We start from the raw sequence: 26,843 nt of genomic DNA, 5'->3' as shown, positions 1-26,843 counted from the left end.
TTTTTTGGCCACACCTCGTGGAATGCGGGATCTTAGTTCCCCAACCAGGAATCAAACCCGTGTTCCCTGCATTGGAAGCATGAAATCTTAACCGCTAGACCACTAGGGAAGTCCCTGAACTACATGCTTTAAAAAGGTGAGTTTTACAGTACTGAAAATTGTATCTCAAAGCAAAAGCAAAAAAAACAAACAAACACGATTACACATTCCAATAGCCATCAAAGCAATAATGTTTTCATACGTATCTATCATTCTACATTCCAGGTGAGAAAATGAAAAGGGAAAAGGGAAATATCTTAACATTCTATGAAAACAATTATGACTCAGAAACCCCAAAAAGATTCCCCACACATAGTTTGAATATCACTGACCTAAACCTAACACTCAGCACAAGACTGAGCTTAAATAGTTAATGACCAATCAATTTTAATGATAATTAAATTATTTAAACTACAATGTACAGCTAAGACTAACAAAATGCAATTAAATTTCATTGTCATGTTTAATTCATACTCTGTGTTCTTACAAGATAGTTTTTGACAACCTATGTGACTATTTTGAATTTAACACTCTCTGCATACTAAATTTTGACAACCTAAGCTTGACGTGCAACACAGCATAGTGGTTAAGAGCTCTAACTCTAGACTTAGACACCCACAGTTCAATTCCTGGCTCAGCAGCAAACTAGCTCTGAGATCTTATCCAAGCTATTTAGTCTTTCTGCAGCTACTTTCCTCACCTATAAATGCTGATAATTTATAAGCTGTTGTGAGGACTGAGGACTAAGATCTTTGGAAACAAATTAACAAATAATAACTATGCAGTAAGTTACTTATTATCATTGTAAATCAAATATCCATTTAAAACTACCAGACTATTGTGTGTCTGCCTCTTGAGAAATCTGTATGCAGGTCAAGAAGTAACAGTTAGAACTGGTTATGAACACTAGACTGGTTCAAAATTAGGAAAGGCGTATGTCAAGGCTGTAGTATTGTCACCCTGCTTATTTACTTCATATGGAGAGTACATCGAGCAAAGTGCCAGGCTGTTTGAAGCACAAGCTGGAATCAAGATTGCCGGGAGAAATATCAATAAATTCAGATATGCAGACGATACCACCCTTATGGCAGAAAGCTAAGAGGAGCTAAAGAGCCTCTTGATGAAAGTCAAAGAGGAGAGTGAAAAAGCTGGCTTAAAATTCAACATCCAAAAAACAAAGATCGTGGCACCTGGTCCCATCACTTCATGGCAAATAGGTGGGGAAACAGTGGAAACAGTGACAGACTTTGTTTTGGGGAGCTCCAAATCACTGCAGATGGAGACTGCAGCCATGAAAGTAAAAGACGCTTGCTCCTTGAAAGAAAAGCTATGACCAACCTAGACAGCATATTAAAAAGCAGAGACATTATTTTGCCGACAAAGATCCATATAGTTAAGTTAAAGCTGTTTTTCCAGTAGTCATGTATGGATGTGAGAGCTGGACTATAAAGAAAGTTGAGTGCCGAAGAAGTGATGCTTTTGAACTGTGGTGTTGGAGAAGACTCTTGTACAGCAAGGAGATCAAACCAGTCAATCCTAAAGAAAATCAGTCCTGAATGCTCACTGGAAGGACTGATGCTGAAACTCCAATACTTTGGCCACCAGATGGAAAGAACTGGCTCATCAGAAAAGACCTTGATGCCGGCAAAGAGTGAAGACAGGAGAAGGGGACGACAGAGGATGAGATGGTTGAATGGCATCACCAACTCGATGGACATGAGTTTGAGCAAGCTCCAGGAGCTGTGATCGACAGGAAAGCCTGGCATGCTGCAGTCCATGGGGTCGGCAAAGAATCGGACATGACTGAGCGACTGAACTGATTATATGATTGAATTCCCTGAAGCAAGAGACTATCTTCAATAAGTTTATACCTCTAAAATGTAGCAATGTCTAGCATAAAGTACAAACCCAAATGTTTGATGATTAAATGATGAATCAATGAGCAACCTGAGGCAGTTCCTCCTATAAAACTGGGAAAACACTTGATACATCTGAGAAGCAACATGGCCTATGTTATAATAAAACTACGCAGAGCTGCTTTCAATCTTTCTAACTCTATGATCTTAAGCAAATTAGCCAACATCTGAGTCAGAGATTCCTCATTTATAAAACAGGTTTCATAGGGGCGTTACACTGAACAAATAAAAAAAATACATGGACATGTCTAGCACAATGCCTGAAATAAAACAGGTATAAACTTAGTTTAGTGTAAAAAAATTCTAATTTACTTAGTTCAGCAAAAGCAATCTTAATTCCTCGAATATTAAGACGAGGAAAAAGTCTACATATCCTGCTTTACTACAGTATCCCTTCCCCTTGCCTGTTAGTCTTTCTAGAATTGTTCTTTTTTAGAACATATTTCTATCTGCAGTAACAACTTAATTCAACCATTTGCAGTTTACATTAGGAAGTAATACATCTCACTGAATTTGTTTTATCAAAATGGCCTTTTTTTAAAAAAAAAAAGGATAAAATTTATTGACATCAGCATTCATAGGTAAGTCTTATTTATAGCTTTTCTGACACCAGAAACTTGCTGCAGAAATAAAATTCATAACCTTTCCTACCCAAAGATCCTGATTTGACATTATATAAAGAATACAACATAATTAATCCTGTTTATTATGCATGTCAAGGTTAACTTTGAGGTCAAAAAGTTCTCCAATTACTCTTACTAAAATGACTCTGAGTACTCAAAACTAAAAAAAATTATCTTTAAACAGCTTTTTATTAATCAGACATTTATAATTACATATATAAAATTTTATTTAAAAAGGTCTAAAATTATAATGTAGACACTGTTCTGTTCCAGTTACATTGATTAAAATTAAATGTAATGTTAGAAGTGATTTATAATACTGAACTAAACTTTTGTGCATGATAACATCTTGTTAGTTTATCTGCTACAACCTAGGGAAATGAACACATTTTAATTTCTTTTTTGTATTTAGATTTTGCTAGACTTAAAACATTAAATGTTAATAACTTTTCACTTCCTTTTCTGTATTATTTCAAGGAAGCTTTATTTTTTCATTAAATGTGATCTTTTTAAAGCCTAAAACAACTTAAAATTCTTATCTGCCCCAAAGTATACAGTTTTTAAGATGCACTCTAAAATTTGTTTATAAAAGGATCATAGTACACTAGATACTAGTAAATTCATTGTCTTAAGCAGTTTTCTAAATGAATCAATATTTCATAATTTTACAAGTTGTGACTAATCAATACTAGGATGCAGTGTAGTGCAACAATTTCCAAGCAGACATATATACAAGGGTTCTGAGCCTAAAGAAAATTTCAGCGTACGTTTTACTCACACACAGAACATGCTGACTGATAGTAACCAAAAAAAAAAATAAAAAAAAAACTATCCCACAATTCACCACCCTGATATATCATTCTCTCTAAATTATTATATCCAGGTGAGATTACCCAATTTTAATAACTAACAGTTCTCATCACTTTAAAACAGAAACAGGGTATGTTCTGTTTCACCCAGAGTTACACATTTCGGAACTACAAGACTTTGGTTGGGGGGGGGGGGGGGGCGCCGATCTTCGGAAACAAAAGGTAACCTGATCCATTCCAGCTAATTACTAAATGCATACCAACAATACAAAATTCGAATTGCATTTCTGGACACTAAGATCACAAAGGGAGCAGAACGTCAAATGTGTAAGGAATTACTTTTGTATTAAAAATAATCAAAACGAAGAAACACGGTACGCCGAAACTAAGATCTCGCGCAAGGTACAACATTCATTTGATTAAAAAGTTGATCATCTAAAAAGAATTTAATCAATGTTGTTAAAATAACAGTAATTCATCGCATCCACATACGACTTGAAATCCCGATGAGGTCTTTCTTTCAGGTCTAAATATCTCATTCTTTTGCAACCCGGATACCAAAAGGACCTGAAACCTCTCGCGGAGGCGTACAACACACTCGGCGAGTGCTGTCTGTTTACAAATACGAATCTCACAGTTTCCCACGTCAAAAGCATTCATTACCACCATTCGACTGGGGGGCGGGGGAGAGAGAAGGCGGGCGAGCAAGAAACGAAATCCTCACAGACACCTCTGCCTTCTCTCCTCCCGACAAGGGCGATCCCGGAATAAATATTTATTATGTATTATATGCGTGTGTGTCTATAAGTTATATACGTAGTCTGTATCAAAGCCAGGGTGAAAGAAAAGGCACACAGGACAGGGAATCCTACTGGACCCCAGAGAATATTCACTCCTATCCCGTTAACTCAGAATCCTCCGCCTGGGTCTACAGGTTTCGGCTCGGGGCCGAGAGCTCCAACCTCACCGTGGAGTTCGGTCCCAAAGCGCCCCGGTGCCCTGCTCAGGAAGCCCAGGCCGCCGCCCCTACCTCCCTCATCTCCGCCTACCCCTGGGACACCCGATGCCCAATCCAGCAAAGAAAGAAGTGTCAGGCCCCAAGAGGGCGGCTGATACGCGCTCGGGCCGGGACCGCGACACCTGCGAGGCGCGGCACCTGAGGGCGAAGAGGGGGCCGCCCGGCCTGCCTCGAGCACACCCCCTCGGGCGCCGGGTGCTATGCCGCGGCCGGAACCTCCGTACCTGCGAAGCCCGCGAGCTACAGGCGCGCGCGGCGCCTCCTCATCTCAGTGGCTCCCGCTCCCCCTCCGCCTCCCGCTGCCGCCGTCACCGCCGCCGCCGCTGGAGGCCAGGACACGACGAGCTCAGGGCTCCACCGCCATGTCCGCCGCGCCGCGAACTGCATTGTGGGGGGGAAGGGATGGGGAGGGGGAGGAGAGAGGGGGAGAGAAAGAGGAGGACCCGCTGAGGGGAGGGGGCCGAGGGAGAAAGGGAGCCAAGGAAGGGGGGAGGGGAGAGAGGGACAGAGCCCTGAAGGGAGTCGTGACCCGGGCGGGGGTAGGGAACAAACGCACAGGAGGCCGTGGGTAGGAGGCGCGGAGGAAAGGGTTTGGGGGTGCCCCTTCCTTTCGTTCTAGGGGCCCCAGGGCACTGGTTAAACCGGGGCGGGAGGTAGTAAACACCAATGGGAGAAGGGCTACATTCAGGGGCTGGTGGTGGAGACGGGAAACAATGGTGAGGGGACCGAGGTGGGAGGACAGCTCACTCACACTCACGCTGTGGGAAGGGGCGAGCGCGCGAGGACACTCGTTAGCCCGCGAGGAGGGGGCGGGGCCCCTCTAGCGTTGGGGGAGGGTTGAAGTCACCGCGGGCCTGCGGGGGGGCCCGAGCGGGGGTCGCTAAGTCCAGCTCCCTGCCGGGGCCCCACGGGAGAGCGGCGGGAGGACTTCTATTTGCTTGCGGAGGCCGGGGTCGCGGGCACTACCGCCCTGCTTAGTTCTGGTTCCTGGGCTATGGACCTCCCCGCGGAGGCCCCCAAACGTGAAGAGGGCCCGAAAGCCAGCCCCCAGGGGTCGGAAACCCCGGCCTTGGACATGCACCCTCCGGCCTGTGTACTGACCTGGCCCGGTCCCGGCCGCCGCGGACCCTTGGCGATTTAGCCCGGGCTTCTGACCACCACGAGTAGGCAGACAGAGGAATCGAATCCTCTGGGTCTCCCCCACCATTCCCCGTCTATTCACCTTTGCCACCACCCCCACCAAAGCTGGAATCCTTTTCTTTTAAAATGCAGCTAATTTCTGGAGTTAGGAGCCCAAAAGAAATCTCAAGAGTACCCCCCGGCTCCGCGCGCCGCCCGGAAAAAGATTTTAGAAATCACTTATTTAGTTTTACATGGGTTTGGAATCAACTACCATCCATGAGCCTCCTCCCCCTTTTGCTTTTAATATAGGTTCCTCCATGTAGTTATTTAAAGTCCCAATAGGAAAGGATTTATGGTTTGGTTAATTTTTTTAGTCGTGTCCGACTCTTTGCAACACTTTGGACTGTAGCCCACCAGGCTCCTCTGTCCATGGGATTTTTCAGGCAAGAATCCTGGAATCGGTTGCCATTTCCTCCTCTAAAGGATCTTCCCCACGGAGGGATTGAACCGGCGTCTCCTGTGTCTCCTGCATAGCAGGTGGATTCTTTACCTGCTGAACCGTCTGGGAAGCCCAGGTCCTAATTTTTTTAAGGTCCCAGCCTTGGAGATTATTCAACCAACCTCTAACCTCAAAGCTGGACAAATCACACGACTATAGTCCTTGCAGGTGACACATGCTAAGGCAGGAAAAGAATATGATAGGGTGGACCTGAGGGAAGATGCAAAATCTTAAGTCTTTACAAGATGTCATTTATTTGCTAAGTCGTGTCGGACTATCCTGTGACCCCGTGAGCCCCACCAGGCTCTCTGTCCATGAGATTTCCCAGGCAAGAATACTGGAGTGGGTGGCCATTTCCTTCTCCAGGGGATCTTCCCCCACCCAGCGATGGACTGGCATCTCCTGCATTGGCAGGCACATTCTTTACCACTGAGCCACCTAGGATATTGCCTAATAAAATTTCTCATGATATGACTCAGAGGCTGGAACCTATAAAAGTTTACAGAGGGGGCCTTCCTCTCTGCAGGATCCATCTTCTTTGCACTCCAAAACTGGTTCCTTCTTATTTATCTTTTTGTATGTATATGAATCTGAAGTTTGATGAGAAGAGACCACTAAGTGCTAGTCATTGAGCTAGAGATTTCATATGTTTTTCCATTTAATTCTTATAACAGAGAATTCTCTCTGCTGATGAATGGTTAGAACTCTGAGCTTCCAATGCAAGGGATTCAGGTGTGATCCCTGGTCAGGGAACTAGGATCCCACAAGTGGCACAGCCCCCCAGCAAAAAAATTATAACAATCCCATGAAGTCCCATTTATAAATGAGAAAACCAGAGCTCTGAGAATTAATACATTTTACGCCCCACCCCCCATTTCATGCCAGGGTGTGCAGGTACAGAACACAGAGTAAGTGTGTTACTCGCTCAGTCCTACTCCGTAATGTCACGGACTGCAACCCTCCAGACTCTTCTGTCCATGAAATTCTCTAAGCAAGAATACTGGAGTGGGTTGCCATTTCAAGTTAAAAGAGCTCTACCTAGCTTCAACACTTATCTGTTGTTTAATTTTAGCCAAATACATTCTGAGTTTCTTTATATGTAAGTTTTCAATGACAAAATAGCTACTTCACAGAGATAATGTAAGGAAAATAGCAGATCCCAAATTTAAAACCTGTAGAGACATTAAGATGATACTAACATGTCTTTCTCTTTGGTGAGTGATATCAAGGTCCCTGGAGCAAGTTCAACTGAATAAAATTTCCCAATTACTTAATAGCAAAACACTAAGAGTTATAAAGCCAAACCAGATTCCTGTCTCCAAAAAAGTTCACCATTGAGCAAAGAAGTTCACTACTGCACTACAATAAAGGCAACAGGTTTTAGCAAGAGCTGGACTAATACAGAGGAGTGCATGATAAATCCCACTTGGGTGAAGTTTTATTGGAAGAGGTAGAAGCTGAACCCTGAAAGTTTGCTTATATATGCTGGACACATGTCTGTGATCCTGAGAACATTGTTTTGTCTGGAGTGGGCAGGAAATAATGATTCTGAAAACAAAGGTGAGGGCCAGACAGAATCCCAGTGCCTCTCTGCTCTTATCCCTTCCAGATAACGCTTCTGTACGACTTTTCCTATTACTCAAGATCCGTTCAACTTCTACCTCCTTTATTAAATGATCTTCATCAGCAACACCCCCACAAGCCACTGAATGAGATTCCTCCGTTCTCTGAATCCCTACACATTACTTTTATGAGTCTGACTCCAATAAGTTATAAACTTGAGTGCAAATACTTAACATTTGTATTCCTTATAATGCCTACATACTTGTTGAAGGAAACCTCTGGCAACTATACTCCTGTTTATCATTACAATAAAACACTTATAACACAGGTATTTCTATGTGAAAAATGAGGGAAGTTAAGGTATAAGAGACTTCATTAGTGGCCAGGGTCACACGGGAAGCCACAGGCAGTCCTAGAATACCAGTTATGTGTCCTTTTCATTGAATCACCCATTTAATGAGAAATGGTAAATATCTGACTGCTCTGTATAAATACTCTAAGGACTTACATCTGATACTTGCAAGAAAGACCTCATGCTTGTGGTTAAGTCTCCTGTTCGGAAGTTCTGGGAGCTCAGTTTCTCCCAAACTCAGATGAAAATTACTTACAGCAAAAGTCTTATTTCATCATAAGTAATTAGAAATATAATTGCCCAGTGGATCAATATTCATACTCTATTATCTTCCTAGGTTATCAGTTCAGTTCAAGTCAGTCACTCAGTCATGTCTGACTCTTCGCGACTCCATGGACTGCAGCATGCCGGGCTTCCCAGTCCATTACCAACTCCCGGAGCTTACTCAGAGTCATGTCCATCAAGTTGGTGATGCTGTCCAACCATCTCATCCTCTGTCGTCACCTTCTCCTCCTGCCTTCAATCTTTCCCAGCATCAGGATCTTTTCTAATAAGTCAGTTCTTCATATCAGGTGGCCAAAGTTTGAGTTTCAGCTTCAGCATCAGTCCTTCCAATGAATATTCAGGACTGATTTCCTTTAAGATTGACAGGTTTGAGCTCTTTGCAGTACAAGGTACTCTCAAGAGTCTTCTCCAACACTATAGTTAAAAGGATCAGTTCTTCGGCAGTCAGCTTTCTTTATGGTCCAACTCTCACATCCATACATGACTACTGGAAAAACCATAGCTTTGACTAGATGGACCTTTGTTGGCAAAATAATATCTCTGCTTTTTAATATGCTGTCTAGGTTCCTCATATCTTTTCTTCCAAGGAGCAAGCGTCTTTTAGTTTCATGGCTACTATAGTCACCATCTGCAGTGATTTTGGATCCCCCAAAAATTAAGTCTGTCACTGTTTCCCCATCTATTTGCCATAAAGTGATGGGATTGGAATGTTGAGTTTTAAGCCAGCTTTTTCACTATCCTTTTTCACTTTCGTCAAAAGCCTCTTTAGTTCTTCTTTGCTTTCTGCCATAAGGGTGGTGTCATCTGCATATCTGAGGTTACTGATATTTCTCCTGGCAATCTTGATTCCAGCTTGTGCTTCATCCAGCCTGGCATTTCACATGATGTACTCTGCATAGAAGTTAAATAAGCAGGGTGACAATATGCAGCCTTGATGTACTCCTTTTCCTATTTGGAACCAGTCTGTTGTTCCATGTCCAGTTCTAACTGTTGCTTCTTGACCTGCATACAGATCTCTCAGAAGGCAGGTCAGGTGGTCTGCTATTCCCTTCTCTTTAAGAATTTTCCATTTTGTTGTGATCCACATAGTCAAAGGCTTTGGTATAGTCAATAAATCAGAAGTAAGTGTTTTTCTAGAACTCTCTTGCTTTTTCTATGATCCAAAAGATGTTGCCAATGCTTTTCTAAATCCAGCTTGAATGTCTAGAAGTTTTCGGTTCATGTACAGTTGAAGCCTATCTTGGAGAATTTTGAGCATTACTTTGCTAGCGTGTGAGATGACCGTAATGGTGTGGTAGTTTGAACATTCTTTAGCATTGCCTTTCTTTGGGATTGAAATGAAAACTGACCTTTTCCAGTCCTGTAGCCACTCTGAGTTTTCCAAATGTGCTGGCATATTGAGTGTAGCACTTTCACAGCATCATCTTTTAGGGTTTAAAATAGCTCAACTGGAATTCCATCACCTCCACTAGCTTTGTTTGTAGTGATGCTTCCTAAGACCCATTTGACTTCCCTTTCCAGGATGTCAGGCTATAGGTGAGTGATCACACCATCATGGTTATCCAGGTCATGAAGATCTTTTTTGTATTGTTCTTCTGTGTATTCTTGTTTCCTAGGTGACAGGAAAACCCAATCCAAAAATCATTCATCATATTGAGTGAAAAGGTGACTGATGAGTAAATTATATCAGAACAAGAAAGGTTCCTTAGAGATAAGTCTGCTAAAACCAACATCTACTGGTAAATCATAAAGAGAACAAATCGTAACAAGCCATGCATGTATGTTATTTTAAAAAAAACAGGTTTTATCCTGTAATTAATGGAAACTTACTGAACATTCGTAAGTAAGAGAAAGATACAATCAGATCTACTAAAGTTTTTTTCTAAGACTCCTTTTTTTCTCCCAAATAACCTGATTTCTTCAAGAGAGAGACTTCAGTGCTTGGTAACCTTTTATAGACTCTGGCTGATGATACTCTCCAGTCAAAAAGAGTCCCATGATATGGTCCTAATATGTCTTCTTCACCTGTGTATTCCAGCACCCAGAACAATTCTGATACTCAGAAAGTACCTAGAAATTGCTTGCTGACACTCTAAGTCATCTGTAAAGCAGAAGGTAGGTTCAAAGTTTAAAATTTTGTGATTCTTAAAAGCAGCATGCAATACCAGAGCCTCTAATGCGCACCTCAAAGAGAGTGTAAAGAATTGATTTCTTTTTATTTTTTTGCATTCTTGGAATTAAATAAGCTAAAATATGTTAAAATGCCTATCTTAGTAAACATTCAATGAAAATTAATTCCCTTTATCCTTAAAATCAAGTTTCTTCTCATCTGCCCCAGAGTCACACTAGCACATGTGAATACTTGCTATCCATTGATTCCATTTAATTTGTTCTGAAGATTCAATGCATGGAATTTTTAACTACAGCCACACCCTTTAGTGTACTTGCTTGAAGTGTGTTGAAATGGTCTGTTTCTTTTTTTTTCAGGGTGGCTTTCTTCTTTAATGTAAATAAGAAATGAGAATTAGAAAAGACATTGGAGTTGGTATAGATGTATATATCAAATACTTAAATACAGACCAAGAGATGATGCTGTAATTGTAACCTAGGACCATATCATAAGGGCCATGTGTGCCATTTTAAAGGGCAGCCTTTTTACAATGAAAGTTAAAATGGAGTTAATAACACAGAACATTTGCAAGCAAGGCAGAGAGATCATCAGATCTACCTCCTACAGCAAAACTTACTTACATGCTACACAGCTCAGGTCCCAGGCATAGACACTGTTGGTTTTTTTTTTATTTTTAATATATAGGGATTGTATTTTGTTTTTTTTTTTACTATATAGGTACTGTAAGTTGTATTTTATCAACAGGATGCCACAAAGGACCACGATAAAACCAGACTGAAACAGCTAGATCCAAGATGGTGGATAAAGTAAGCTAAAGGTCACTGCTTTCCTTGTCTTGATTTATCTCTTTGTTTCCATACCAACCCCTGAAAGCTGAAATACACTTGCCTTGATTTATCTCTGTGTTTGTTTCAAGTTACCTCCTAGTTATTGGCAGAGATGCCTTGCAGCTGTACTGTAAGAGATAAGTGCTTTGAGAAGTATACAATGGTCAACCATCCCCAACCAGCTCTGACTTGATCACAGGAATGTTCCTAATCAGATGAAACCCAGAGGTATCTGAAAATTACCTTTGCTTCATTACCTTAATACGATCTCCACCCAAAGTGGGGGTTTGTACTCTGTTAGGCACAACTGGTGCCGGATGCAAAGGAACACGATAGACTGTGCATGCCCTGGCTGCCCACGAAAATCTCTGCTCCTTTCCTAGAGCCCTGTTGACCTGTTCACTTAAAAAGTGCTTTTAGAGCATGAACTCCCCTTCTCCATTCTCTGGCCATTGAATAAAAGCCTGCCCTGCTTGTACCAAATTCAGTTTTATTATTGGCAGTGCAAAGCTGATTGAGAAAGAACTCCCTGACTGAGCCTGGGGATCTTCAGTTCAGCTAGGGTCCCAAGAGGGAGCCTTGCTTCTAATTCAGTAACACAACTTCTGTTTGAATATTTGTACTTAACACAGAGCTCATTTCTTCCCATGTTTATTTATGCTATATGTTAGAAATTCTTCCTTTACTGAGTTGAAATCTTCCTACTATAATGTCTGTTTTTTTGTAAGTTCTTACCTCAAGAGTAACACCAGGCCTCTTTTTCTTCATATATAAAAACAAGGATGTGAACTAGATGAACTAAAGCCGAATAGGGGTCTAAAGGTCTATAATTCTGATATAAACTCCCTTTAAGTCAGCTATTTTACTTCCTCTAAATCATATCTTTTCCCCTTTTCCTTCAAAACAAAAATGAGGTCCAACTCCCATTCTAACAATCTCCCTGTGACCAATTCTAGTGTGTTAGCTGACTTTATTTTTCTGGGCTCCAAAATCACTGCAGATGGTGATTGCAGCCGTGAAATTAAAAGATGCTTACTCCTTGGAAGGAAAGTTATGGCCAACCTAGACAGCATATTAAAAAGCAGAGACATTACTTTGCCAAAAAAGGTCTGTCTAGTCAAGGCTATGGTTTTTCCAGTGGTCGTGTATGGATGTGAGAGTTGGACTATAAAGAAAGCTGGGCACCGAAGAATTGATGCTTTTGAACTGTGGTGTTGGAGGAGACTCTTGAGAGTCCCTTGGACTTCAAGGAGATCCATCCAGTCCATCCTAAAGGAGATCAGTCCTGGGTGTTCATTGGAGGGACTGATGTTGAAGCTGAAACTCCAATACTTTGGCCACCTGATTCGAAGAGCTGATTCATTGGAAAAGACCCTGATGCTGAGAAAGATTGAGGGCAGGAGGAGAAGGGGACAACAGAGGATGAGATGGTTGGATGGCATCACCGACTTGATGGACATGGGTTTGGGTAGACTCCGGGAGTTGGTGATGGACAGGGAGGCCTGGTGTGCTGAGGTTCATGGGGTCACAAAGAGTCGGACATGACTGAGAGACTCAACTGAACTGAGGACAATCTATACTCTGATTCATTTTTGAATCCTCTAAAATGTCATGCATTCTGTCCAGAAATAAATCCCAGATAATATATGATCAAATAATTTTCAATGAAAGTGCTGCTGCTGCTGCCGCTAAGTCGCTTCAGCTGTGTCCGACTCTGTGCGACCCCATAGACAGCAGCCCACCAAGCTCCCCAGTCCCTGGGATTCTCCAGGCAAGAATACTGGAGTGGGTTGCCATTTCCTTCTCCAACGCGTGAAAGTGAAAAGTGAAAGTGAAGTCGCTCAGTCGTGTCTGACTCTTAGCGACCCCATGGACTGCAGCCTACCAGGCTCCTCCGCCCATGGGATTTTCCAGGCAAGAGTACTGGAGTGGGTTGCCATTGCCTTCTCCGAATGAAAGTGCTAAGGCTATTCAAAGGCAAAAACTCTTTTTGCCTGGGAAAATAGTGCATGGACAGTCATATTGCAAAAGAATGAAGTGAGACCTTTACCTAATACCATATAAAAAAATTAACTCAAAATGGATCTGAGACCTAAGTGTAAGACCTAAAATAATAAAACTCTTGTGGTGCTGGAGAAGACTGTTGAGAGTCCCTTGGACTGCAAGGAGATCCAACCAATCCATTCTGAAGGAGATCAGCCCTGGGTGTTCTTTGGAAGGAATGATGCTAAAGCTGAAACTCCAGTACTTTGACCACCTCATGCGAAGAGTTGACTCATTGGAAAAGACTCTGATGCTGGGACAGATTGGGAGCTGGAGAAGGAGACGACAGAGGATGAGATGGCGGGATGGCATCACCGACTCGATGGATGTGAGTTTGAGTCAACTCCGGGAGATGGTGATGGACAGGGAGGCCTGGTGTGCTGCGATTCATGGGGTCGCAAAGAGTCAGACACAACTGAGCAACTGAACTGAACTGAGACAGAAATGTAAGGCAAAAACTTCACAAAATTGGATTTGGCAATGACTTCTTAGATATGACACCAAAGGCTCAGGCAACAAAAGAAAATATGGACAAATTGGACTTCAAGAAAAATAAATACTTGTGCATCAGAAGACAGTATCAATGGAGTAAAAAGGCAACCCACAGAATGGGCAAAAATATTTCAAATCATATATCTGATATCTACAGTATAGAGTGAAGTAAAACTCAACAACAAAAAAACAAACAACCTGATTCAAGATGGGCAAAGAACCTGATACACATTTCTCTGTAGAAAATATACAAATGACCAATATACACATGAAAAGATCCTCAGCATTGCCAATCATTAAAGAAATGCAAATCAAACCTACAAGATATCATTGTATCTCTCTCTCTCATTAGTATGGCTACCACCATAAAACAAACAAATAAACAAACAAACAAAAAAAAAACTAGGAAATAGTGTTTGTGAGAATGTAGAGAAATTAGAACCCTTGTGCAATGCTGGTTGGAATACAAAATGATACAGCTGCTGTGGAAAACAGTAAGTGGTTCCTCAAAAAAATTAAACATAGAATTATATTACCATATAACCCAGCAATTACAGTTCTGGGCATATACTCAAAAGACTTGAAAACTAAGTCTCAAAGGGATATTTGTACAGCCATATTCTTAGCAACATTATTCACACAATAGCTAAAAAGTGAAAGCATTGCAAATATCCACTGATGAATGAATGGATAAGCAAAATGTGGTATATACAAACAATGGCATACTATTCAGTCTTAAAAAGAAAGGAAATTCTGCATATGCTACAACATGGGTGAACTTCGATGACACTAAGCTAACTGAAATAAACCAGTTACAAAAAAAAAACAAATACTGTGTGATTCTATATACTTAGAGTAGTCAAAATCATAGACAGAAGGTAGAAAGGTGGTTACCAGGGGCTGGGGGAGGGGAGAATGAAGAAAGAGTTTCAATTTTACAAGATTAAAAGAGTGGCAGAGATGAATGGTGGTGATGGTTGCACATTATGAATGAATTTAATGCTGACTGAATTGTACACTTGAAAATGGTAAAGATAATAAATTTTATGTTACATGTACTTTACCAGAACTTTAAAAAGTTGTAAAAAAAAAAAAAAAAAAGACACACTCTGATGAGTTCTGGAGCTGGAAATCTCTCTTCCCTCAAGAAGCTCTCAGAAACATAAACAAATACTAATAGAATGTGATAATTTCCATAATAAGGGTATGTATAAACATTATGAAAACACAAATAAGGGATAACTAATTTTATTTGGGAGAGAAGGAAAGAATGATCAACAAAACTTTGGAAAATAAATATTCTTGAAGTATCTTTGAAAGGCGAGTGAAATAGCCATCTAAAGGAGAGGAAGAGCATTCAAGATATAGAGAAGAAAAAGGGTAGGGCATGTTATGGGAATCTGCAGCTAGTTGGCACACTGGAGGGCAGGGTACAGGAGATGATACTGGAGGGCCAGATCATAGGCCTGCAGTACCAGGCTGAGCACCTGGCCGTACCTGAAAGGTAGTCCTTAAAGAGTTTCAACCAGGAGAATGATACAGTCATACTTGGATATTAGAAAAGATTAATTAGCAATGCATAGATAAGAATAGAGGAGCCAAAACTGAAGGCAGGGAAAACAGTTAGGGATTGTTGTAGAAAATAGGTGAGAGATTATGAAAGCTTGAAATAAGTAGAAGAAGTAGGACAGAAAAAAGGGACAGATCAGAAAGATGTAACATGTGTACAGTGTTAGAATAACAAGACCTAAATGGTTTATTAAGATGTGTTGTTCATGGTACAGATAAAAGTTCTCATGTAGAAGAGATTGTTCTTATTCAGGGAGGTTTCACTATCACCAGCTCTGAACAACCAGGAGCAACTGCTGGTATGCAGTTTAGAAAGTAAGCCTAAAAACTCAGTCTAGGGACAATGAGAAAGAGTGATGGGGACTTCCCTGGTGGTCCAGTGGCTAAGACTCAGCTCTTCCAATGCAGGGGGCCTGGGTTTGATCCCTGATCAGGGAACTAGGTCCCACATGCCACAACTGAGTTCACATGTCACACTAAAGATCCTGTGCTCAACACAGCCAAATAAATAGAACGGTTTTTTTTAAATGATGAATTAGGAATGTCTGCTGAATGGGAAAGCACTGGCACATGACAGATATTTAACATTTCACTCTCAGGCAGAGGAAACATTAAGATAAACTGAGTATTTTAAAGAATACATATGGTATATTTCCATTTTTTAAAATTCAAGAACAGACAAAATTAATTTTTGTTGATGGAAGTCAAAATAGTTGTTATCTCTGTGTGAGGATGTAGATATGGACTGGAAAGGGGTACAGGGGAGCATATTAGAGTGCTAGAAATCTACTAGATCTTGATCTGGGTGGTGGTCACACATGTGTATATATCTGTGAACAATCAATAAGTGGTACACTTAAGTTTTGTGCTTCTTACTATATGAATTATATATATCAATTTTTAAAAATGAAAAAAGTGAATATGTGTTTAAGGAATGGCAAATAGTTGGATGTTGTATAGGGTAAGTAAGAAAGAAAAAGGTTAGCAGACTACTGGGAGATAAAGTTGGGGAAGTAATAGAATGGCAATAGATAGTGAAAGGTTTGGGGAACCATTTTAGAGTGTAGGCTTCCCGGGTGGCTCAGCAGTAAAAGAATCTGCCTGCAACACAGGAGACATGGGCTTCATCCCTGGGTCAAGAAGATCCCCTGGAGGAGGGCATGGCAATCCACACCAGTATTTTTGCCTGGAGAATCCCACGGACAGAGGATTCTGACGGGCTACAGTCCATGGGTCTGACACGACTGAATTGACTGAGCACACACACACACATTAAAGAGCCTGGACTTGTTCCTACAGCCTTTGGGGAGTATATAAAGCTTTGGATATTCCCATATCTCTGTTTTGGCTGTGCAGAGTCTCCTTTGGAGAGAAAAAGGTGAAGAACAGTTTCTCTGACCCAGCTTGGATCTCAGACCCAGTATCCTCTTGGCTAATGGTTTATCAATTTTATATCCATCCTTGGAAATCATAAAAGGGAGGGGAATCCAATTACCTCTGAAAGTACCTGGCAAGTGTCTTTAATTCAAACTTTGAATATTTTTTATTATAGACCTCACATAACCACATTGCAAAGTCTCAAACCTAAAGAAAGGGGGCATGAACTGTGGATAATTCTACTACAGTACTGTTAGCATTTTCATATACTGGATTTCATAACAGTCTTTCTTCTTTAAAAAAAAAAAAAAAACAGCTCTTCAAGATAAGACAGCTGGCCTGTGCTGATAGCCCAGTACCAGAGACTAGGTCAGATTTGGAAAAGCATAACCAAAAGTTGTCTCTGAATGTATTTTGGCAGGAGCAAGGCAGAATCTAGAAGTAGACCACGTCAGAAATACATGTCTAAAACGAAAAAGCAAAGGGCTAGAGTGCAAAGGTGGAAAGGTTCAAGTGTTAGCCACTATATGTATACAGAAATTCCTTTGACTGGGTGCCTACTGTACTTTGTGAGCTGTATGTAAGTGTTGGACTGGATAGTTGTAATCTTAATAATTTTGTCTTATTTTCATTCAACCTTAAATCATATGCATTTTTCATGTTGCTATATAGTCTTCATAACTATTTGCATTTTCAGAGGTTAAGTTTTATTTTTCATAGAATAAAAGTTAAAAATCAATTTTTAAAGTAAAAGTTTTATTTTATTTCTTTTAACAATTTTGCTTTATTTCCTTTAATGTGCATTTTACAACTCCTAAATCTTTTCTAAAATTATTTTCTAATAAATGACTTTTATGTTTGTAAATATTGGGTTGGGTGAAAAGTTAAAATTTCATCCCAATGAACTTTTTGGCCAACCCAATAGTTCCCTGTTTTCTTAAACTGTTAAAATGAAATCATTTTTTTTTTCTGATTATTATAGAATTACATGCTCTTTTCAGAAACTCTGGAAATTTTAGGAAAAAATAAAGAAGAAAATGGAGAAGGAAATGGCAACCCACTCCAGTACTCTGGCCTGGGAGAATTCCAGGGACAGAGGAGGATGGAGGTCTACAGTCCATGAAGTCACAAAGAGTCAGACGGGACTGAGTGACTGAGCATACAAAGAGGAAAATAACAATAGCAATAGACCATACCCCACTATCTTAAGATAATCTAAACAACTTTTGGGCATATTTCCTTTCAGCCTTTTTTTTTTTAATGCATTTTAACAGTTGAGATCACACTTTGCACATAATATATTTTTTGTTTAATGTTTTGTCGTTGTTCAGTTGCTAAGTTGTGTCTGACTCTTTGTGACCCCATGGACTGCAGCTTGCTAGGCTTCCCTGTCCTTCACTATCTTCTGGAGCTTGTTGAAACTGATGTCCACTGAGTCAGTGATGCCATCCAGCTATCTCATCCTCTGTCACCCGTTTCTCCTCCTGCCCTCAGACTTTCCCAGCATCAGGCTCTTTTCCAATGAGTCAGTTCTTTGCATCAGGTGGCCAAAGTATTGGAGCTTCAGCTTCAGCATCAGCATCAGTCCTTCCAAGGACTATTCAGGATTGATTTCCTTTAAGATTGACTGGTTTTATCCTAAGTATTTCTCCACATCGTTAAGAATTCTTTGTAAATACAGTTTTAGCAGCTGTAAAATTTTATATAAAAGAAGGTGTCATAGTTTGCTTAACCAGTCCCTTATTGTTAGGCATTTAAGTTACTTTTAATTTTTTTTCTATTCTAAATAATGCTTTTTGCATTAATGTATAAAGCACTATAATATTATTTCCTCAGGGCTTCCCTGGTGGCTCAGTGGTAAAGAATCAGCCTGCCAATACAGGAAACACGGGTTCAGTTCCTGGGCCAGGAAGATCCCACATGCAACAGAGCAACTACTGAAGCTCCGTTGCCACAATTACTGAAGCCCAAGCACCCTAGAGCCAGTTCTCCACAAGAGAAGCCGCAGCAATGAGAAGCCCGTGCACTGCAACTAGAGAGGAGCCCCTGCTTGCTGAAGCTAGAGAAAAGCCCACACAGCAACGAAGATCCAGCACAGGCAAAAATAAATAAAATTAAAAATAAGATATTTCCTCAGAGAAAATTCTAAGATGGAGGATTTCTAAAATTTTAAAGCTTCCTGATGTGTATTACCAAATTACTTTAAAAGATCTGTCCTAAATTCTACTTCCCTACTATGTGGGAGAGAAAACAAACTAAATATTTTCAGGCTTTAAAAATGACAGGTTTCTCAGAATCTCTGAATAAAGGCTATAGTATCCACAAACACAGTTTCCTTAAAAAAAAAAAAAAAAAATACTGACTAAAAACACAGGAGTGCCAGATTTGGGGAGGGGGGGACTTGTCACACTTTAGTTACTTTGACATCCCCCTGGAGTCTGAAAACACACCTTCTAAATAGTCAAGTACCCCTACCTTACACATCAACAATATTTTAGACAGAGATTACCTAAAGGTTAGGCAACATCAGTGAAAATCTTGCTGCGTTTCCAAAGTTCCCCAGAGAATATGACCCAAGATCACTTACAGTTTTGGAGGGGAGACTGTCAAAGAGATCCTTGGAGGGATTAGCAGTTCAAGCAGATTTTATATGCAGCTCTGAATTTTTCTTGTTTAGACAACCCTTGGTCCAGTTCCAGAATCCTTACCCAGCCTTAGATCTCTCCCTACACTCCTCCAAGGGCCCTCCAGGCATCTATAACCTTGAGAGAAATCTTGAGATTCCCCTTTGTCTCTCTGGCCCACATACGCTTGCTTACTCTAGTTCCCTACTACCCATTCTCACTCCATTTTTCTGCTCTTGATCTTCCTAATCTTCTCCTCTCTCCTCACTCTCCTGAGTCTTAAGTTTCTCTCTTAAATTCTCTATTAATGCTCTCCCTTTCCCTCTTTGTCCTTGTTTTCTCAAACTTTCAGCCCTTTCCTCCTCTTCAACAGGGACACAGCTGACCTTAACTAGGAGCTGCATCTCTCTATTTTGTCCCCAGACTTCTCTCCCTCGGACTTTTCTGTTCTGTCCAAATGGCACCCACAGTCTCAGTTTTGCAGGAGTTTCTCCCAGCCTCTTTTACACCTAAGACAGCTTTCTTTCACCTTGTTACCAAGGAATACTGTTTAAAGAGCACTGTTATCCCTCTAACCCAAAGATGATCTCCTTCTGCTACTTATACTTATTATTGTTGTTGTTGAGTCACTCAGTCATGTCCAACTCTTTGTGACCCCATGGACTGCAGCACACCAGGCTTCCCTGTCCTTCGCTATCTCCTGGAGTTTGCTCAAACTCATGTCCATTGAGTCAATGATGCCAACCAACCATCTCATCTTCTGTCCCCCCCTTCTCCACCTGCCCTCAATCTTTCCCAGCATCAGGGTCTTTTCCAATGAGTGGGCTCTTTGCATCAGGTGGCCAAAGTATTGGAATTTCAGCTTCATCTTCAGTCCTTCCAATGAATATTCAGGGATGATTTCCTTTCAGTTAAGTTCAGTTGCTCAGTCATGTCCGACTCTTTGTGACCCCATGGACCACAGTATGCCAGGCTTCCCTGTCCATCACCAACTCCCAGAGTTTACCCAAATTCATGCCCATTGAGTCAGTGATGCCATCCAACCATCTCATCCTCTGTCATCCCCTTCTCCTCCCACCTTCAATCTTTCCCAGTATCAGAGTCTTTTCAAATGAGTCAGCTCTTTGCATCAGGTGGCCAAAGTATTGGAGGTTCAGCTTCAACATCAGTCCTTCCAATGAACACTCAGAACTGATCTCCTTTAGGGTGGACTGGTTGGATCTCCTTGCAGTCCAAGGGACTCTCAAGAGTTCAAAAGCATCAATTCTTCAGCGCTCAGCTTTCTTTATAGTCCAACTCTCACATCCATACATGACTACTGGAAAAACCATAGCCTTAGGATTGATTAGTTTGATCTCCTTGTAGTCCAAGGGACTCTCAAAATTCTTCTCCAACACCACAGTTCAAAAGCATCAATTTTTCAGCACTCAGCCTTCTTTATGGTCCAATGCTCACATCCGTACATGACTACTGGAAAAACCATAGCTTTGACTGTAAAGTCCAAGAAGGAATCAGTTACATTATGCCCATATTTTCCTCTATTCAAATTAGGATACATGAGAGTGCAAGTTTATAAGCATACTTATAATTGCAACAAGATAGGATATTTGAAATCTGAGCTGTCCTCAAAAATCTGGGACATAATGTTGCTATAAATTCCACCTCTCCAGAACCCAGCTCTCCAGCAGTTTCACACACACGGAGAAATCTGAACATCCTCGGAGTTGTCTAGAAGTTCGTGTTCTATATATTACACTCAGACTAAAAAGAAGTGTTCTCTTTTTTGTCCACTCTGGAAGATAGAGTTTTGACTACACGTCAACTTAGGTCTAACCTTCCAGATTGCTATTTATAGGACATACACAGAGGGATTCTTTAACTGGAGATTTTACAAAGGTCACAAAAGGGTTCACTGAGAAAGACCAAGTCCATGCTCTAAAATGGAAATGTACAGTTTACCGCCCATTGACTTACAGATAAATCTATTTAATGATCTTCAAAGGTGGTTTAGTAGGTTCTGGTTTAAACTTCAGTTCCTTCTTTCTAAGAAAATTAGGGAAAACTATTAAGCAAAGTGAATTCCTCAGAATCACTTTAGACTTTCCTTTCGGCACTATCCAAATTTTATAAATTCTCTTCTGCCTGGAGCCCTAAATCTAAATCTCCATAACTGTATTGGCTCAAGTTTCACTTTAAGTACAATCTTAATGGATCATATTCCTGAGGAAGCTTGCTTCCTCCAATAAGCCTGCAAAATTCTCTCTTATTATTCTTGATTGTCCCCTGAAATGTTACTCTTCGTGAATTAATATGGCTCTGCCTAGCTCTAGATAAAATCCTAATTTTCTGTCACGTGTCTTGTCTGTGTTGCATTTTCTGTGCACTTTTGTCCACCCCTCCAGTGAAAGGGGTATTTTAAACATTTTTGTTTCCAGAGAGAGCAACTTGCTGGTTGGAGGATCCAAGTTTAAAATGGACCCCCAGAGAAACATGTATGGCTTGAGGCATCCTGTGTAATTCAATGAATATCCACCCTACCCCTAACCCATATTTGCTGGCTAAAGCAAATGTGAAAGTCAGAGAGGGGAAGGAGTTATATTCAAGCAATTTTATGTACAGTCTTGTGCAGACTGCACATACTAGAGAGTTCACACACTTTTCTCCCAGAAGTGACCTTCAACTCTACCTTTACAAGCACTTCCAACTAGGTTGGATATCTAATTTCCATAACTATCACAGATCAAAATCATCAACTAGTGGGTGGGAGTTGGGGGTGCAGAATAGTTTAGTGGTGAAGAGCACAGATTCTGGTGTCAAACTACAGGCTTGAATTTTGGCTCTGCCACTTCCTAGCTATATGACTTTGATTGAGGTACTTCACCTTTTTCTGCCTCAGTTTCCTCATCTGTAAAACAGGGATAATAATATACCTATTTCATACAATTTTCATAAGGTTTGTATACATAAAGTGCAGCAGTAGGTTCTATATGAGTATCAAGTAGAGTGGGTACACTGGTAATAGTTCTTATGAAAAGTAAAAGAAGTAACTTTAAAAAAGTGTCAGGCATAGACCTTGGAACATAAAAGATTTTTAGGGCCCCTTTTCCTTTGTTAAACATGCCTTAGGCTTGCATCCTCCTAAGCCTTTGCAATACGGTACTTCCTTGGCATGATAAACTGTATTGCCTTTCTTTGCTGGCAAACTGTTCCTTCTTCACCCACTTAAATGCATCCTCCCCTCTGTAGTTTCTCTTGTCTTTTTTTTTTTTTTTGGCTTCTTTGGAGAGAATGAGTCTCTCCCTCTTCTTCAGCACTTACTGCTATCACGCTGCTTGATCATATTGTATTGTAATTACTTATTTATGAATCTTCTCCCTCACCAGACTTTATGGTCCTCCTCCATGGCTGGAGCCACATCTTATTTTCACAGCCTCTATCACAGTTCTGTCCTTCATTAAATGTTTTGATGAATGGAGGAATAATATCAGCCAACACACAGTGCTTAGTTCTAGGCTCTGTTCCAATGCTTTACAAATATTAACTTTAATCTTGACAACAATCATATGAAGTATTATTATCATCTCTAACTTACAGATAAGAATAAATGACTCAAAAGAGTTTATGTAATTTGTCTAGGTCACCTCTGCTACTAATTGTCAAAGCCAGGATACTAATATAAGTAGGTGGTATCAGAAACCAGGCTTTTAACTCACCCAGTACAATGTCTCCTAGAGAACAAGAGAACAAATAATTGCTCGCAAACTTGGCTTTCCCAAAGGTCTCACTTTCTCAGGCAAATGAGACGTTCATCTAGCAAATATTTACATAGTGCTTTCTATGTGTACACCATCATGTTGAGCACTGATCTCTAATTGCTCCCTCCTTTCCCCTATCACCCCTCCACCTAATCACTTCTACCTGCCCCAAAACTCCACTGTTCTATGAACTTCTTTCAGTTTCTTGAATGTGTTGTACTCTGTGTCTCAGCTTTGGAACCATGACTTCAGTTTGCCCTGTTAACTCATGCTTATCCTTCAGTTCTCAGTTTGCGTGCGTGCATGTGTGCATTCTTAGTTTTGTCCCACTATCTGGAGACTGTAGCCCACCAGGCTCCTCTGTTCATGGGATTTACCAGGCAAGAATACTGGAGTGGGGTGCCGTTTCCTCCTCCAGGGGTCTTCCCAACCCAGGGACTGAACTCTTTATCTTCTGCCTTGGCAGACAGATTCTTTACCACTGAACCACCTGGGAAGCCATTCTTTCTGCAAACCATAGTTATTCCCGCCCCCTGCCTCCCCACCTCAAGTAATGTACATGCCCTTGCTCTGAGCTCCCCACAGCACTTTGCATTCTCTTTATCATAGCGTTTGTATACTTACTGTTCTTGCCCCTTTACTTATCTGCCTTCTGCACCAGACTAGAAGCTTTGTGAGACCAAGGACTGAGTCTTATCTGGGTTATCACTGAATATGCAGCACTCAAGCTGATGACCAGCACATAGTAGGTGTTTGATAAATATTTGTCGAATGACCAGTTTAAGGATGAGCATGACAAAATCTCTATACTTATGAAGTTTACTTGGAAAAAAAAAGGTCTAGTGGGGATACAGAAAATGAAAAGAATATATTATAATAGATTATATACCAGGATCCTTCAGGGACACAGAGGGAAAGATTTCTGACTCAATCTGGAGTAAAGCAGAAAGAGGACAGTTCAGCAGAGTCTTAAAGGAATAGTGAGAGTTTATGAAAAGGGAAGAAATAGGTCATAAGCAAGAACTATACTATAAATTGTTTGATTGCCTAAGTGGCTAAACCATTTTTTCTGTGTGTCTGAAAAGAATACTAAACTAAACTTAGTTCTACAACTGATTGTTCTAATATGAGTTTGGAGACAATATGCCATAACATAAAAGGCAATATGATGAGATACTTTTTTCGTTAAGTGGCTGCTCTGTGAATCCCCATGAACATCTCTTCTTACTTCTATCATCATATTTATCATGCTGCACTGTCATTAGTAGAGTGGTTCTACCCACATGATGAGCTATTTAAGGCCTAGGGTTAAAGTCCTTTAAAAGTCTGATTCAATTCTGTATATTCTCTAGTACCAGAACAAAGCCATTCCAGCAAGAAGGTCTGTGAATACTCCTACGTGACTATGAAGTCTTAGATGAGCTGGCCTCCAGCAGTCTCTCAGCTTTGTCTCATGTCCCATACGACATGCTCCAGTCAAGATATACCTCTCAGTTCTCTGAATAACACTGGGCTCTTAAGGCCTATGGGCCTCCCCACATGCCAATGCCACTCCCACTGTCTCTTCGCGTTCATTTTTCCAGTTCATCATCCAGCTAACTCCTACTCATCCTTGAGGCTTCAACTTAAACATCACTCCTGAAGAAAGCCCTCCCTGGCCCAGAAACAAGTTTAGACCTTCCTGTTATACGGTCTTATAAAATGGTAAATTTCTCAGTGTCATTTATCACACTTGTAAATACTTAATCACTGTCTCTCCAGTGGAGCAGAAGTTTCATAATTCAGCACTTGGAACAGAATATATAAGATAACAGGTGCTCAAAAAAAACTCTTTTGAATAAGTTACTGAATAAATGAATAAAGTGCTATAATTCATTTTTAATATGATTTTTTTAGTGGCCTGGGCTTCCCTGGTGGTTAAGCTGGTAAAGAATCCACCTGCAATGTGGGAGACCTGGGTTCCATCCCTGGGTTGGGAAGATCCCCTGGAGAAGGGAGCGGCTACCCACTCTAGTATTCTGGCTGGAGAATTCCATGGACTGTATAGTTCATGGGGTTGCAAATAGTCAGACACAACTGGGTGACTTTTGCTTCACTTTAGTGACTTAGCTTTCAGGAGGCTCTATGATAGATTAGAACTGATCAAATTAGCAAATAACCCATTAGTATTGTAAGTATTTCCAATGCACCATTAAGAATCAGGGTTGTTGCTCTGCCAAGCAAACAGTTGAAGAACAGTGTCTTAACCAAGACAATTTACAGGGACCTCTATGCACACCACCTTTTTCCCCTCTGCTCTTGAATCATTTCTAGTAATCCCTTCCTTGCTATCAAAATCTCCTGAGCTTGTTTTCCTATACCAGATTTCAACTCATCTCTTGCTCCAAGTTCTCCTTCCTGGTTCTTCAAAGGCTCCTCTGATTCCAGCCAGCCAGAGAATTCCCATTTCCTCAACAGCCTTGCCCAGAGCATCAGAATATTATTGCTTCTGGCCCCAAGCCATCCCACTCAGCACCTCCCCAGCTCCTACCAAGCCTTTCTCAAAAGCTCTGGCACAAGGTAAGGGATTGGGTGGTGTGGAAGAGTCAAAAGAAAAGAGTTTCTACCCTCAATGACCTCCCAGTCTATCGAGGAGACAAAATGTTAGTTGCTCAGTTGTTTCCAACTCTTTTTGATCCCTTGGACTGTAACCCACGAGGTTTCTCTGTCCATGGGATTTTCCAGGCAAGCATACTGGAGTAGGTGGCCTTTCCCTTTGCCAGGATATCTTCCGGACCCAGGGACTGAACCCAGGTCTCCTGCATTTCAGGCAGATTCCTTACCATCTGAGCCACAGAAGAGATTGTCGAGGAGACAAAAGATAAACACAAAAAGCAAAACAACCATAGCATTCTGTATTTGCTTAAATGCCAAATGATGTGAATGTACAGAGAGCATTTGTGAGATAGTTCAGAGGAGTCATCATCCTTGAATCTTACTTACCACATATCTGATCATATTCCAAGTATTGTTTCTTTTATTTCCTTCTTCTAAGATAGCTTCTTCTAAGATAGGTCTTCTATTTTTCCCTTTCTCACTTTTCCCACCACCATCGTCTTGGTTTAGACTCCATATACTCTCCTCTAGATTATGGTAACAGCCTCCCAGTTTATCTCTTTGCTTCTATTCTCAACCCCCATTCAATTCATTCTCTATTGTAGCCAGAGTCATATTCTTTTTTCCCCTTATTTATGATTAGTTTTTTTTGTTGAAATGTAGCTGATATACAATATTATATAAGTTAAAAGTGCACAACATAATGATTCACAAAGTTTGTACCCCATTTATAGTTATTATAAAATATTGGCTATATTCACTGTGTTGTACAATATACCTATATAACTTTTTTTATATGTAGTAGTTTTTACCTTTGAATCCCCTACCCCTATATTGTCCCACCCCCTTCCTTCTCCCCACCGATAATCACTAGTTTGTCCTCCATATCTGTGAGTCTGTTTCTTTTTGTTATGTTCACTAGTTTGTTATATTTTTAGATTCCACCTAGAAGTGATATCACACAGTATTTGCATTTTTCTATCTGACTTGTTTCACTACCATAATGCTCTCCAAGTCCATTCATGTTGTTGCAAATAGCAAAATTCTCATTATTTTTTATAGCTAAATAGTATTCCATTGTGGACTTCCCAGTGGCTCAGTGATAAAGAATCCACCTGCCCTGCAGGAGCTGCAGGAAACACAGGAATATCCCCTGGAGAAGGAACTAGCAACCCACTCCAGTATTCTTGCCTGGAAAATCACT

At 40.8% G+C, this 26,843-nt stretch overlaps 1 protein-coding gene and 1 long non-coding RNA gene across 12 annotated transcripts in view; one reads left to right on the top strand and one right to left on the bottom strand.

The window, feature by feature from the left end:
- The window catches only part of TUT4 (terminal uridylyl transferase 4), a 143,722-nt gene extending 124,450 nt beyond the window's left edge, over positions 1–19,272 (bottom strand). For 10 of the 11 annotated variants that reach the window (XM_005204565.5, XM_005204560.4, XM_005204567.5 and 7 more), the window contains exon 1: positions 4,630–4,795. The gene's annotated coding sequence lies outside the window, so the exon portion shown is untranslated. Of the gene's footprint in view, positions 1–4,629; positions 4,796–19,252 lie in introns of those variants that run through there. The other variant, XM_059884619.1, reaches the window with a different exon arrangement.
- Positions 3,586–11,254, top strand: LOC132344912 (uncharacterized). The gene is made up of 3 exons (XR_009493988.1): positions 3,586–3,789; positions 3,912–10,341; positions 11,102–11,254. It is a non-coding gene; the product is annotated as an uncharacterized lncRNA (long non-coding RNA).
- Positions 19,273–26,843: the final 7,571 nt, after the last annotated feature.

This window comes from Bos taurus, chromosome 3 (genome assembly GCF_002263795.3).
Source record: "Bos taurus isolate L1 Dominette 01449 registration number 42190680 breed Hereford chromosome 3, ARS-UCD2.0, whole genome shotgun sequence".
NCBI classification, from domain to species: domain Eukaryota; kingdom Metazoa; phylum Chordata; class Mammalia; order Artiodactyla; family Bovidae; genus Bos; species Bos taurus.
Note: the sequence above shows the minus strand (reverse complement) of the source record. Positions and strands in the feature narration are given on the sequence as shown.